Source organism: Mobula birostris, chromosome 7 (genome assembly GCF_030028105.1).
Source record: "Mobula birostris isolate sMobBir1 chromosome 7, sMobBir1.hap1, whole genome shotgun sequence".
Lineage (NCBI taxonomy): Eukaryota > Metazoa > Chordata > Chondrichthyes > Myliobatiformes > Myliobatidae > Mobula > Mobula birostris.
In genome coordinates, this window is record NC_092376.1 from 176,202,826 (window position 1) to 176,217,741 (window position 14,916).

At 43.2% G+C, this 14,916-nt stretch overlaps 1 protein-coding gene across 8 annotated transcripts in view; it reads left to right on the forward strand.

Moving 5' to 3' along the window:
- LOC140200596 (uncharacterized) overlaps positions 1-14,916 on the forward strand; it is a 98,768-nt gene that overhangs the window by 61,906 nt on the left and 21,946 nt on the right. Inside the window, exon 1 of one of the 8 annotated variants that reach the window (XR_011886674.1) lies at positions 8,753-8,999. The exons of the other annotated variants lie outside the window; for them this stretch is intronic. The gene's annotated coding sequence lies outside the window, so the exon portion shown is untranslated. Of the gene's footprint in view, positions 1-8,752; positions 9,000-14,916 lie in introns of those variants that run through there. 8 annotated transcript variants of the gene reach the window in all.

Below are 14,916 nucleotides of genomic sequence, written 5' to 3' on the forward strand. Positions count from 1 at the left end.
TGAGAAGGTAGAGGGTAAAATGAATGCAGCAAAATACAGGGAAATCCTGGAGGAAAACCTGATGCAGTCTGCAAGAGAACTGTGACTTGGCAGAAGATTTGTTTTCCATCAAGACAATGACCCCAAGCATAAAGCCAAAGCTACACAGGAATGGCTTAAAAGGTTAATGTCCTGGAGTGGCCAAGTCAGAGTCCAGACCTCAATCCAATTGAGAATTTGTGGCTGGTCTTGAAAAGGGCTGTTCACTCACGATCCCCCTGCAATCTGACAGAACTGCTCAAGCTCTGTCACGAAGAGTGGGGAAAATATGCAGTAGCCAGGTGTGCAGAGCTGATAGAGACCTATCCACACAGACTCAAGGCTGTAATTGCTGCCAAAGGTGCATCTGCTAAATACTGACTTGAAGGGGAAATTAAAGGTTACGGGGAAAAGACAAGTAGGTGGAGATGAGTCCATGGCCAGATCAGCCATGATCTTATTGAATGGCCGAGCAGGCTTGACGGACTAGGTGGCTGACTCCTGCTCCTATTTCTTATGTTCTTGACTACTTATGCAATCAATTATTTTGTGTTTTACATTTGTAATTAATTTGTAGAGATCTAGTTTCACTTTGACACAAAAGTCTTTTTCTGTCGATCAGTGTCAAAAAAGCCGAATTAAGTCCACTGTGGCTCAATGTTGTAAAACAATAAAACATGAAACTTTCCAAGGACGGTGAATACTTTTTATAGGCACTGTACTACAGCATTGTGCAGAAGTGTTAGGCAACCTCGATATACTGTATATATACATGCCTAAGGCTTTTGCACAGTGCTGTAGAGTTCATGCAGGCAAGTGGCATTAGTGTAGATAGGCATGATGGCCAACATAGATGTGATGGGCTGAAGGGCCTGTTTCTATGGTGTACAGCTCTATGACTCTGAGAGGCTGAGGCCTAGACAGGACTAATCTACACGATTTTATCATCCACCAAATCTGCCAATGCAGGAACGAACCTGTTGCAACTTGTCTTTCCCTGGAGTATACGAGGGCAAGGATGACCTTATAGAAGTTCCTATAATCATGAAGGGCATAGACACACAAGGTGAATAGGGATCAAGGATCAACTTTATTCGATATACACATTTACATGGATTAGGAATTTGCTGTGGTGTGTCGGTGTGTGGTGTGTTGAACAAAAAACAACATTCAACAATTATAAAGAATGAAGAATTATATCAAAATAAATTTAAGACAGGAGTTCCCTTCCTTCTTTATGTCATGGACGCTTACCATTATCCGAGGGACTGTGAACCCCAGGCTGGGAACCCTCGAGTTAGAGGTGAAAGTACGGATTTGTAATGGGAGAGGAGAACATACAGTATTTAAAAGGGATCATCGACGCTGCTAATTTAAACCACTCTAGGGTATTACATCTGGTGATTTAATCTGGCAGATGAGGGCTGGAGGATTAGAGAGAACAAATATTCCAAGAGCCACGTGTCTCCTGGAACAATAGTTTGCTTTTCTCTGTGACTGGTGACAAACTGCAAACGACAGTGCGCTTGTTAAACACTGGTCAGCAAAGTACTGACATTGTAAACCAGCTAGGCGTGCGTCACGTCACTAGACAATTAAAGTTACAAGGGAGACGGCACGTGGCACTTGGACAGCCAAAAGAGGAGTGAATTTGGGAGCTTTAGTTTTACAGCATGTAATCTCTAGAACATTGGAACGAGAAACCCTTAAATCCATGGATTTCTTCAAAATTCAGAGTAAATTTATTATCAAAGTGCATATGTCAGAGTCAGAATCAGATTTAATATTTCCGGCATATGTCGTGAAATTTGTTGTTTTCCGGCCACAGTACAGAGCAATACATCATAAGAAAATACTATAAATGACAATAACAAGTATCTATAAATATGATAAATTAAACAAATAGTGCAGAAAGTGGAAAAGTGGGGAGGTAGTTCCTGGGTTCAATGTCCATTCAGAAATCGGATGGCAGAGAAGAATCTGTTCCTGAGTCGCTGAGTGTGGGTCTTCAGGATCCTGTACCTCCTCCCCAGGGGTAGAAATGAGAAGGGGGCATGTCCTGGGTAAACTGTCTCAAGATTCATCTTCTTGTAGCATTTACAGGAAAATAAAGAAATACTGTACAACAGAATCATTGAAAAACTATACAGAAACAGGGACTGACAAACAACCAATATGCAACAGACAAACTCTGCAAATAAAAAAATAACTAAGTGCTTGATCTTGCTATTTACACACTCAGTGGCCACTTTATTAGGTACACCTGTACACCTGCTGGTTAATGCAAATATCTAATCAGCCAATCATGTGGCAGCAAATCGATGCATAAAAGCATGCAGGCATGGTCAAGAGGTTCAGTTGTTCAGACCAAATGTCAGAATGGGGATCTAAGTGATTTTGACCGTGGAATGATTGTTGGTGCCAGACGGGGTGGTTGGAGTATTCCAGAAACTGCTGATCTCCTGAGATTTTCACGCACAACAGTTTAGAGTTCACAGAGAATGGTGCGAGAAACAAAAAAACATGTAACATCCAGTGAGCGGCAGTTCTGTGGGTGAAAACACCTTGTTAATGAGAGAGGTCAGAGGAGAATGGCCAGACTGGTTCAAGTTTTGAACTTGAACCTTGAACTTTGAAGCTGATAGGAAGTTGATAGTAACTCAAGTAGCCACAAGTTACAACAGCATTTCTGAATACAGAATATGTCAAACCTACAGCAGTAGAAGACGTCAGGCATACACAATGGCCACTTTATTAGGTATGGGATGTACTAATAAAGTGAGTCTGCTCTGAGTGTACATTCGTCGCAGAGGCAGAGAACTCACATTCTTATCGACGCGCCGTGGACTGCATCCTATCCGGATGCATCCCAGCTCGGTACGGCAACGGCTCTGCCCATGACCACAGGAAACTGCAGAGAGTTGTGGACACAGCTCAGCGCGTCACAGAAACCAGCCTCCCCTCCATGGACTCTGTCTACACTTCTCAATGCGTCAGTACAGCAGCCAGCACAATCAAAAACCCCACCCACCCCAGACATTCTCTTTCCTCCCCTCTCCCATCGGGCAGAAAATCTCATACCACTAGGCTCAAATACAGCTTCTATCCTGTTGTTATCAGATTCTCGAATGGACCTCTGGTACGATAGCTTGGACTCTCAGCCTCACATTCTATCTCATTATAATTTTGCACATTATTATTTACCCACACACACTTTCTCTGTGATTCTTACACTTTATTCTGCATTGCTACTGTTAATGATTGATTGATTGAATACCAGAATGATTCCTGGGATGGCAGGACTTTCATATGATGAAAGACTGAATCGACTAGGCTAATACTCCCTGGAATTTAGAAGATTGAGGAGGGATCTGATTGAAATGTATAAAATTCTAAAGGGATTGGACAGGCTAGATGCAGGAAGATTGTTCCCAATGTTGGGGAAGTCCAGAACGAGGGGTCACAGTTTGAGGATAAAGGGGAAGCCTTTTAGGACCGAAATTAGGAAAAACTTCTTCACACAGAGTGGTGAATCTGTGGAATTCTCTGCCACAGGAAACAGTTGAGGCCAGTTTGGACCAGTGGAAATGGTCCAGAAGGGTTATATGGAAACTATTATTACCATTTTTCTTAACAACTAATACCATTACTTAGCCTAATAGGTTAGATTTACCACAGTACATAATTACCTATTTAAATGTTTATTTTCCTTTTATATCATCTCAATGTGTACTTAAGAATGTATAAATAATTGTAGTTTTATACACATAAAAAAATGGAAAAGGTTATATGTGTGAAAAAATTACATGATATTTGTGAATTCCTTATCCAAATAAAAATAAAATTTAAAAAAAAAGGGAGTTAGATATGGCCCTTGTGGTTAAAGGGATCGGGGGTATGGGGGGGGGAAGGCTGGTACAGGGTTCTGAGTTGGATGATCAGCCATGATCATACTGAATGGCAGTGCAGGCTCGAAGGGCCAAATGGCCTACTCCTGCACCTATTTTCTATGTTTCTATGTTCTTCTATGTTATAAGTTCAAGGTAAGTTTATTGTTAAAGTACCTATGTGTCACCATATACAATCCTGAAATTCATTTAATTGCAGGCATTCACATAGATACAAAGCAACAACAGAGCCAGTGAAAGACCACAAAGCAAAGACAAAGAAACAACTAATGTGCAAAAGATTGTACAATTACAAATAAGAAGTAATAATAATAATAAGCAAATAAATACATAAATAATGAATAAATCGAGAACATGAGATGAAGAGTCCTTGAAAAATGAGTCCATTAGTTGTGGGAACAGTTCAGTGATGGGGTGAGTGAAGTCGAGTGAAGTTATCCCCTCTGGTTCACAAGCCTGATGGTTGAGGGGTAATAACTGTTTCTGAACCTGGTGGTGAGGGTCCTGCGGCTCCTGTACCTCCTTGCTGATCTCAGTAGCAAGAAGCGAGCGTGTCCTGGTGGTGGAGATCCCTGATGATAGAGGCTGCTTTCCTACGACACCGTTTCACATAGAAGGGCTCAGTGCTGGGCAGGGCTTTTCCCGTGACGGACTGGGCCGTGTCCATTACTTTCCGTAGGATTTTCTGTACAAGCCATTGGTACCATACCGGGCTGTGATGCAACAGTCGATGTACTCTCCATCACACATCTGCGGAAGTTTATCAAAGTTTAGATGTCGTTCCGAAGCAAAACTGCTCTGGAACAAGTGAGAATAGTAAAGCAGTATCAATCAGAATCAAGTATAACAATGTCCACACGTGTCGTGAAATTTGTTGTCTGCGGCAGCAGTACAATGCAGCACATGATAATAGAGAAAAAACTGAATTACAGTAATTATATATATAATAGTATATTTAAAATAATGCAAAAACAGAAATAATTTAAAAAGTGAGGTAATGTTCATGAGTTCAATGTCCATTTAGAAATCACATCCCAGAGGGGAGGAAGCTGTTCCTGAATCACTCAGTGTGTGCTTTCAGGCTCCTGCACCTCCTTCCTGATGGTCAGGGCCTGTCCTGAGTGAAGGGGGTCGTTAATAATGGACGCTGCCTTTCTGAGGCACTGCTCCTTGAAGATGTCCTGGATACTACGAAGGCTAGTACCCAAGATGGAGCTGACTAATTTTACAACTTTCTGTAGCTTCTTTCAGTCCTGTGCAGAAGAAACCCCCACCCTCCTCACCACTGATACCAGACGGTAATGCAGCCAGTCAGAATAACATCTGTCCCAGCTTCCTCCACCCCTGAATGCTTCACAGCCAATGAATACCCAGCTAATTGGTGCCTCATTTTCACACGGCAAAATGCTCCCAAACACCAGTAAGATATTGATAAATATAAGTGGTTGTGGGGAGCTGGAATTCTTCAGCAGGTTATGGACGGTAGTCTCCTGTAGATGCTGTCAGTGGTGGAGAGGACTGTGTCTATGATGGACGGGGCTGAACTGGTGAATCAATGGTTTCATTCTCTCTTGAGATGGGACCCTGCCAGGTTGGCCAACCATCAGGCTCTTGAACAAAAGGGATAACTGCATTCACTTGTCTGTCCATTGAGATGTTCCCACAACCAATGATTGCACTGTAAAGACCCTTTATCTTGTTAGGTCATGTTCTCGTTACTTATTTATATTTGCATTTGCACAGCTTGTTGTCTTCTGTGCTCTACTCGATCTTTTATTGATCCTGTTACTGTTCTATAGATTTGCTGAGCATGCCTGAAGAAAGTGAATCTCAGGGTTATATGAGGTGACATTTATGTACTCTGATAATAAAATTTACTTTGAACTTTGAATATGTTAAGTAACATGGGCAAGGGGATAAACATTGGACTCAGATACTGTAGAGTAACCTCCCTGCTGTTCTGTGTGTCTCAGTAACTGTGAAAGCACGATTCAAGAAACAGCCATGCGTAGAACGTGGTACACAGAACATACAACAGTACAGTTCAGTTCAGGCCCTTTGACTTTCCTGATGAAGGGTCTTGGCCCAACACATCAACAGTATTTCCCTCTCCCTTTCCTCTTTCTAAATTGCATAAATAAATGGTTAACCCAATAGTAAAATATACTTTACAAATATGGTTTCAATTTTGAAAATTTATTGGGCTGAATCATTTTATTCTAGCAAGTCCTATTATTTGTTTTTTTAACCCTCTATCATGGATCAAGCCTATTTGGCTTGGAAAACTAAAGGTTTATTAAGATTTTGTGATCTATTTTTGGATAATTGTTTCATGTCTTTTGAACAATTATCTAATAAATATAATTTGCCTAGATCCCATTTCTTTAGATATTTACAGATTAGAAGTTTTTAAAATACTGTTGTTCCTACCTTCCCGAATTTATATTCAGCAGTATTTCCTTCTATAGACGCTGCCTGACTTGCTGAGTTCCTGTGTTTTGAGTGTGTTGCACAAAATTTCTAGCATTTGCAGAGTCTCTTGTGTTTATAAAGTGGGATAGAGCTACAGGGAAAGAGATAGAGAGGGAGAGACAGTAAAAGAGAGAGAATGTCGATAGTTTGTTTACCTCCTTAAATGCTGCCTGGCCTGCTGAGTTCCTTCAGCATTTAGTGTGTTTTCCTCTGGATTTCCAGTACCTGCAGAGAGAAGAAGTTACAGAGAAAAAGGTATACATAGAGAGAGAGAGAGAGAGAGAGATAGAGAGAGAGAGACAGTGTGTGATACAGAGAGAGGGAGATTACGAGAGAGACAGAAAAACATGTAGAAAGTGAGGTGGGGAGTGACTGAGGTAGAATTACAGAGAGAGAGAGAGAGATAACATTATTTACGTATTCCCCTCCATAGATGCTGCCTGACCTGCTGTGTTCCTCTGGCATTTTATGTGTGTTGCCTGGGGCTGTCTGGATAGCCAGTCTTTATTCCAGGGTAGGAATGTCAAATTGTTGTGGGAATGTGCACAGCTATCAGGCACAAGGGGAAAAGTTTAAAAGGAGATTTACGAGGCAATTATTTTTTAACACAGGGACTGCTGGGTGCCTGGGACATGTTGGCAGGGGAGTGTTGAAAGCAGATACAAAAGAGGTGTATAAGAGGCAGTCAGACAGACCCAATGACAGACAGGGAATGGAGAGATGTAGACTGTGCAGTTTTGATTTTGCATCCTGGTCAGCACCGACATGCTCAGCCGAGCGGTCTGTTTTCCTGTGCTATACTGTTCCATGTTCTGTGAAAGCAGGAAGCACAGTGCCTAGTCTATCTCACTAGGAAAAGCTACAACGAATGATATGGAGTTATAGAGCAGAAATAGGCCCTTCAGCCCATCCAGTAAGTGCCAAAGTGTCCTCCTGCCTGGTCCCATCAACCTGCACCTGGACCATCGGCTTCCACACCCCTCCCATTCACTTACCTATCCAAACCTCTCTTAAGTGTTGAAATCAAACCCCACATCTATCACTTGCACTGGCAGCTCGTTCCACACTCTCACCACCCTCTGAGTGAAAAAGTTCTCCCTCAGGTTCCCCTTAAACATTTCACCTTTCACCCTTAACCCATGACCTATAGTTGTCATCTCTCCAAACCTCCGTGGGAAAAGCCTGCTTGAATATACCTCTATCAAATCTCCCCTCACTCTCCTACACTCCAGGAAATAAAGTCTGAACCTGTTCAACCTCTCCTGATAACTCCGATCCTCAAGACCAGCAACATCGTGGAAACTTCCTCTGCACTCTTTCAACCCCTTTTTGACGTCTTTCCTGTAGGTAGGTTACCAAAACTGCACACGGTACTCTAACAAAATGCTGGAGGAACTCTTTAGACTGGGCAGCATCTGTGGAAAAAAGTACAGTCGACGTTTTGGGCCAAGACCCTTCAACTGTACTCTTTCCCACAGATGCTGCCTGACCTGCTAAGTTCCTCCAGAATTTTGTGTGTTGCTTGGACTTCCAGCATCTGCAGATTTTCTCTTGCTCACAATACTCCAAAGTAGGCCTCACCAACGTCTTGAACAACTTCAACATAGCATCCCATTTCCTGTACTCAATACATTGACTTATGAAGGCCAATATGCCAAAAACTCTCTTTATGACCCTATCTATCTGTGATGCCACTTTCAAGAAATTGAAACATTCCCCTCATTGCCTGCCATTTAAGACCATAAGCCATCAGAGCAGAATTAGGCCATTCAGCCTATCAAGTCTGCTCTGCCTTTCGTGGCTGATTTTTTATCTCTCTCAACCCCATTCTCCTGCCTCCTCCCCATTAACCTTTCACTGATCTCCTGCTAACCTTACTAAGCAAGAACCTATCAACCTCTGCTTTAAATATTCCCAGTGATTTGGCCTCCACCACCATCTGTGGCAATGAATTCCACAGATTCACCACCATCTGGCTAAAGAAATTCCTCCTCATCTCTGTTCTAAACGGACGTCCCTCTATTCTGAGGCTGTGCCCTCTAGTCCTAGACTCCCCTACGGTAGGAAATATCTTCTACATGTCCACCGTATCTGGACCTTTTAAAATTCAATAGTTTTCAATGAGATCTTTCTTCATTCTTCTAAACTCTAGCGAGTACAAGCCCAGATCCATCAAACGCTCAAATATGCGAAAATGCACGTTGTCTTCCTGTAATGAAAATAATTTTAGATCAGCCCAGTCTGAAACATATTTAAGAGCTGGGATCAAAATTAAAAATAATACTAGCGTTGCGCATTTCGTTGCTTTAAGAGGAGGCGTGTAACAGGGCGGGCGCTATGACCCGGGAGGGGAATAATCGTCGCTGTCTGGGTTTGGTTTCTGGAACACTGCAAGTTTGGATCGCGATTCAGTTCGTTTGAGATTCTTTGCTATTTAATCCGCTCCGGTGATTTCATTGCGCCGTACAGCAAGTTAGTTTGACAGACGCATACATCTGTTGCCGGCGATCTAATAGCACCCTGGCAAGATAAAAAGGGCGTTTCTGATTTCCAAAGGGCAGTGGACAACTTTTAACGTTTGATCTCAACTGAGAGGCGAAGGTAAGGAACAGAAAAAAAAGTTTAGGACTGAATAACTGATCCTACATTGATTTTTTTAAACAACAGAAACAGTAAATAAAGATCTTTACAAAAGTAAATGTTAAAAATATCGTTGCTTAATAAACTTTAGAATGTTTCAAGACTTTTTTAAAAAGTTATAAATTTGGCACCGACGTTAAATTGGAACTAATTATGAAATAAAATTTCTCCGATTAATTAGATGCTATGTTAAATCAGAAGTTTTTTTTGTCTTTAGAGAGAGAACTGTGGTAAATAGGTTTTGAAATGTTATTAATTAGGACTGTAGTGAGGAGAAATCTGTTTTAACACTATTATATTAGATGAGATTATTTTCCCAACAGAAGAGACAGGAGTTGTCCGCCTCCTCGGGGACTGTGCGCGTTCTGAAGACTCGCTTACTGACAGGTTAGCGGCGTTTAATGGTTCGCTGTTTTCTGCTATTTAATTCTGCGGCAGAGACAGCCTGAACCAGACGCTCAGTTTCGCCCTCCCTGTGTATGTGGCGCCATCTGCTGGTAGTACTGACATCTGCAGAGCTGGGGGGCAACCCATTCAGAATCATATTCACTGGCGTATACAGTACAGTATCGTGAAATTTGTTTTGCGGTAGCAGTACACTGCAATACATTAAAAACTATAAATTACAGCAAGGAATACATATTTAATATTTAATTATATCTAAGTGTGTGTGTATATATATATATATCTCATGAGCACATCTACATGAAACGCTGTCACAGGAAAGCAGCATCCATCAGGGACCCCCACCACCCAGGTCACGCTCTCTTCTCACTGCTGTCATCAGGAAGGAGGCACAGAGCCTCAGGACTCACACCACCAGGTTCAGGAGCAGTTATTACCCCTCAACCATCAGGCTCCTGAACCAGAGGGAATAAATTCACTCAAGTTCACTTGCCCCATCACTGGACAGTTCCCACAAACTATGGACTCACTTTTAAAGATTCTTCACCTCATGTTCTCGTTATTTATTGCTTATTTATCATTATTTTTCTTGTTCTTTATTTGTGTATTTGGAGTTTGTTGTCTCCTGCACACGGGTCCTCTTGTGTCTGGCCTTTCATTGATTCGATTGTGTTTCTTGGATTTACTGTGAATGCCCACAAGAAAATTAATCTTAGGGTTGTATATGGTGAGATATATGTACTATGTACAGTGGTGTTGTGGGGATGGAACTGGACTCTCTGACGGTGGTGTCTGAAAAGAAGATGCTGTCCAAGTTGCAAGCCATCTTGGTCAATGTCTCCCATCCACTACATAATGTACTGGGTGGGCACAGGAGTACATTCAGCCAGAGACTCATTCCACCGAGATGCAACACAGAGCGTCATAGGAAGTCATTCCTGCCTGTGGCCATCAAACTTTACAACTCCTCCCTTGGAGGGTCAGACACCCTGAGCCAATAGGCTGGTCCTGGACTTATTTCCTGGCATAATTTACATATTACTATTTAATTATTTATGGTTTTATTACTATTTAATTATTTATGGTGCAACTGTAACGAAAACCAATTTCCCCCGGGATCGATGAAGTATGACTATGACTATGACTAATAAGCTTACTCGTAACTTGGGTATTTATTTACTTGTTCATTATATTTAAATAAATACATAGTGCAAAAAGCAGGAAAGAAAGTGAGGTACAGCAGTGTTCATGGGTTTAAGGACCATTCGGATGGCAGAGGCGAAGAAGCTGTTCCTGAATCGTTAAGTGTGTGCCTTCGGGCTGCTGTACCTCCTCCCTGACGGTCGCGATGAGAACAGGGCATGACCTGGGTGATGGGGGTCCTTAATAATGGACGCCGACATTTTGAGGCATCAACTTTTGAAGAGATGCTGGGCATGCATTTGTGCAGCACCGTTCAGCGCAGGATACCTGCAGGCAAAGGATGTTCAGGAGACAATGCAAAAACAAGCAGATGTTTTAGTGACGTTGGTGCAGAGGTAAATATGGACACAAGACGAGAGCGAGAAGCCACTTCACTTTGCTGATTCGGGAGCTAAAGCAATTGGAAATGGATTTTTTATTGCCACATGTACTGTGAGGCTGGCTGGACTAGAGAGCATGTCTGCGGTTGAGAGAGCTAGGCCTTTTCTCTTTGGAGTGAAGGAGGGTGTACGAGATACAGGTGTACAAGATTATAAGAGGCTCAGTTCGAGTGGACAGTCAGAGACTTTTTCCAAGGGTGGAAATAGCTGATATGGGGACGGGGGGAGTATAATTTTAAACTGGTTCAAGGAATATATAGGGGGGATGTCAGAGGTAAGTTTTTTACACAGAGAGTGGCGGGTGTGTGGAATGAGCTGCCTGGGGTGGTGGTAGAGGCAGATACATTAGAGACTTTTAAAAGACTTAGATCAGCACATGGGTGATAGAAAAACGGAGGGCTATGTGGGAGGGAAGGGTTACAGTGATTTTAGAGTAGGGTAAAGAGTCGGCACAACATGGCGGGCCGAAAGGCCCGTACTGTGCTGTAGTGAGATACAGTGCAAAGCTCATCTCGCACACTGTTCATACTGATTGATTCACTACACAGGGCATTGAGGTAGAACGGGAAAAACAATAACAAGATAGGCAAGGGTCAAGGTTCAAGATTGTTTAATGTTATTCTCAGTACACAAACGCAAAGGGGAGTGAAATAATTGTCATTCTGGATCCGATGCAGCGCAAAAAAACCACAATAAAGACCACAATAATAATAAAAAACACACAATAAATATAAATACATAAGATAGTTTATACTGTATACATAGATTGTACGTCCATAAAGTGATGCTGGGCACAGGAGTGTCTGTACAGAAGGTGACTCTGACAGGAAATGATAAAGTCGTGGTGGTTGGGGGTGTGGAGGGGTGGGTTAGTGGGTGAAATAAGATGCAAGATCATAATGAGACAGTGAGAAGTGTAGACAGAGTCCATAGAGGGGAGGCTGGTTTCTGTGACGTGCTGAGCTGTGTCTACAACTCTCTGCGGTTTCCTGTGGTTACGGGCTGAGCCGTTGCCGTACAAAGCTGTGATGCATCTGGACAGGAAGTTTTCTGTGATGAATCAATAAAAAAATTATGAGGATTAAGGCAGACATGCCTCAGTGCTGGGAGCTGGTATCCTTGGATAGAGAGCCAAAGCCTGCTAGAATCAGCTCCCCGTTCATGGACTTTATGTGGATAACCAGTCTATCTGATTGTCTCTTTTCCCTTGTGCTTCCTTGGTGCTCTTTGACAATACGACCATAAGCAGAATGAGGCCATTCAGCCCATCGAGTCTGCTCTGCCATTCCATCATGGGTGATTTGTTATCCCTCAGCCCCAATCTCCAGGCTTCTCTCTGTAACCTTTGACGCTCTGACTAATCAAGAACCTATCATCCTTTGCTTTAAATATACTCAGTGACCTCCCCTCCACAGACGTCGTGGCGATGAATTCCACAGATTCACTGCCCTCTGACTAAAGAAACTCCTCCTCATCTCTGCTCTAAATGGATGTCTCTCTGTTCTGAGGCTGTGCCCTCTGGACCTAGATTCCCCCAGCATAGGAGACGTCTCCACATCCACTCTATCAAGGGCTTTCAATATTCGATAGGTTTCAGTGAGATCCTCCTCATTCTTCTAAGCTCCAGTCAGTACAGACCCAGAGCCATCAAATGCTCCTCATAAGTTGACCCTTTCATTCCCAGAGTCATTCCCAATCACCTCCAAAGCCAGCACATACTTTCTTCGATAAGCGGCCCAAAAATGCTCTCAGTGCTCCAAATGCAGTCGTACCGGTGCCTCATAAAACCTCAGCATTACGTCCTTGCTTGTGTCGGTCACAATAACCCCGATTCTGCGCCGCCTCGATGCACTGTATAACGTCCAGGCAGAATGCAGGGCAGGTTGTTACATGTGACAGTAATGAACCAATTTACCACAAGCAGGCCTCGGCTGAAGTGCGAGTGAGGTCTGCCAACGGAAGGTCTCCTGTGCTGGGGATGGAGAACTGCCTGTGTGAGTGGGTGGGTGGGAGGGAGGAAAGGGGCCTTCATATTTCACCTTTCACCCTTAGACCATGACCCTAGAATCGTCTCACTCAACCCTCTGCAGAAAAGCCTGCTTGCAGTTACCCACGCGCATACCCGTCATTCAGGGGCACACAGGAGCGTAGCGGTGTGCGTGACGCTATTACAGCTCGGAGCGTCGGAGCTCGGAGTTCAATCCCGGTGTCTTTCTATAAGGAGTCTCTGTACGTTCTCCCCGTGGAACGTGTGGGTTTTCTCCGCGTGTTTTGGTTTCCTCCCACAGCCCAAAGGTGTACTGGGTAGGTTCAGTGGTCTTTGTAAATCGTCCCGTGATTAGTTTAGGGTTAAATTGGATTTGCTGGGGCAGCATGGCTCCAAGAACTGAAAGGGTCTACTCACGCTGTATCGCGAAATAAACAAGTAAATAAATAAATAGTATACCTCGATCAAATCTCCCCTCGTTCTCCTCCTACGCCCCAGGACATAAAGTCCTGACCTGTTTAACTTCCAGTTTAAGATGGCTGTATTTAAATGCGCGTAGCATTCGGAATAAGGTGGACAAACGCGTGGCACAATTAGAGTTTGGTCCGTATGATGTCGTGGGCATCACTGTGTCGTGGCTGAAAGAAGGCCGTAGTTGGGAGTGTAACTTCAAAGGATACTGAAAGGCCAGGCAGGAAGGCATAGGCGGTGGTGTGGCTCTGTTGGTAAGAAATGGAACTACATCTTTAGAAAGAGGTGACATAGGGTTAGAAAATGTTGAATCTTTGTGGGTGGAGTTAAGAAGCTGCAAAGATAAAGGAAAACCATTATGGGAATCATATATAGGCCTCCAAATAGTAGTCAAGATGTTGGGGTTGAGATTCCAGAGGGAACTGGAAAAGGCACGTAATAAAGGTAATGAGATTATTGTAACGGGGGACTTCAATATGCAAAGTGATTGGGAAAATCAGGTTGGTGTCAGATCGCAAGAGAGGGAATTTGTTGAGTGCCTGTGAGATGGCTTTTCAGAGCAGCTTGTGCTTGAGCCTACTCGGGGGAAAGGCTCTCTTAGATTGGGTGTTGTGTAGTAATCTGGGTTTTATTAGGGAGCTTAACGTAAAGGAACCCTTAGGAGACTGTGATCATAATATGATCAAATTCATACTGCAAATTTGAGAGTGACAAGCATCATTCCATGGATCAGTATCCCAATGGAATAGAGGGAATTACAGAGGCATGAGAGAGGAGCTTGCCCAGGTGGATTGGAGGAGGATACTGGTGGGGATGACGACAGAGCAGAGATGGCTGAAGTTTCTGGGAATCAATCACAAGGCACAGGATTGATATGTCCCACAGTAGAAGTTGTTCTCAAGTGGCAGGGCGAGGCAGCCGTGGCTGACAAAGGAAGTTAAAGACTGCATAAAAGCCAAGGAAAGGGCATATAATGTAGCAAAAGTGAGTGAGAAGTTGGATGATTGGGAAGCTTTTAAAATCCAACAAAAAGGCAACTAAAAAAGCTACAAGAAGGGAGAAGATGAAATATGAGGGCAAACTATCAAATAACATAAAGCAGGATACTAAAAGTATTTTCAGTTATGTTAAGAGTTAAAGGGAGGTGAGAGTTGATATTGGACCACTGGAAAATGATGCTGGTGAGGTAGTAATAAGGGTCAAAGAAATGGCGAATGAGCTTAATGAGTACTTTGCATCAGTCTGCACTGTGGAAGACACTAGCGGTGTGCCGGAGGTGTGTGAGTGTCAGGGAGCAGGAGTGAGTGCCACAAAGGAAAGAGTGTGAGGCAAACTCAAAGGTCTTAAGGTGGAGAAGTCACCTGGACCAGATGGACTAGATCCCAGAGTCCTGAGAGAGGTTGCTGAAGAGATATCAGATGCATTGGTCATG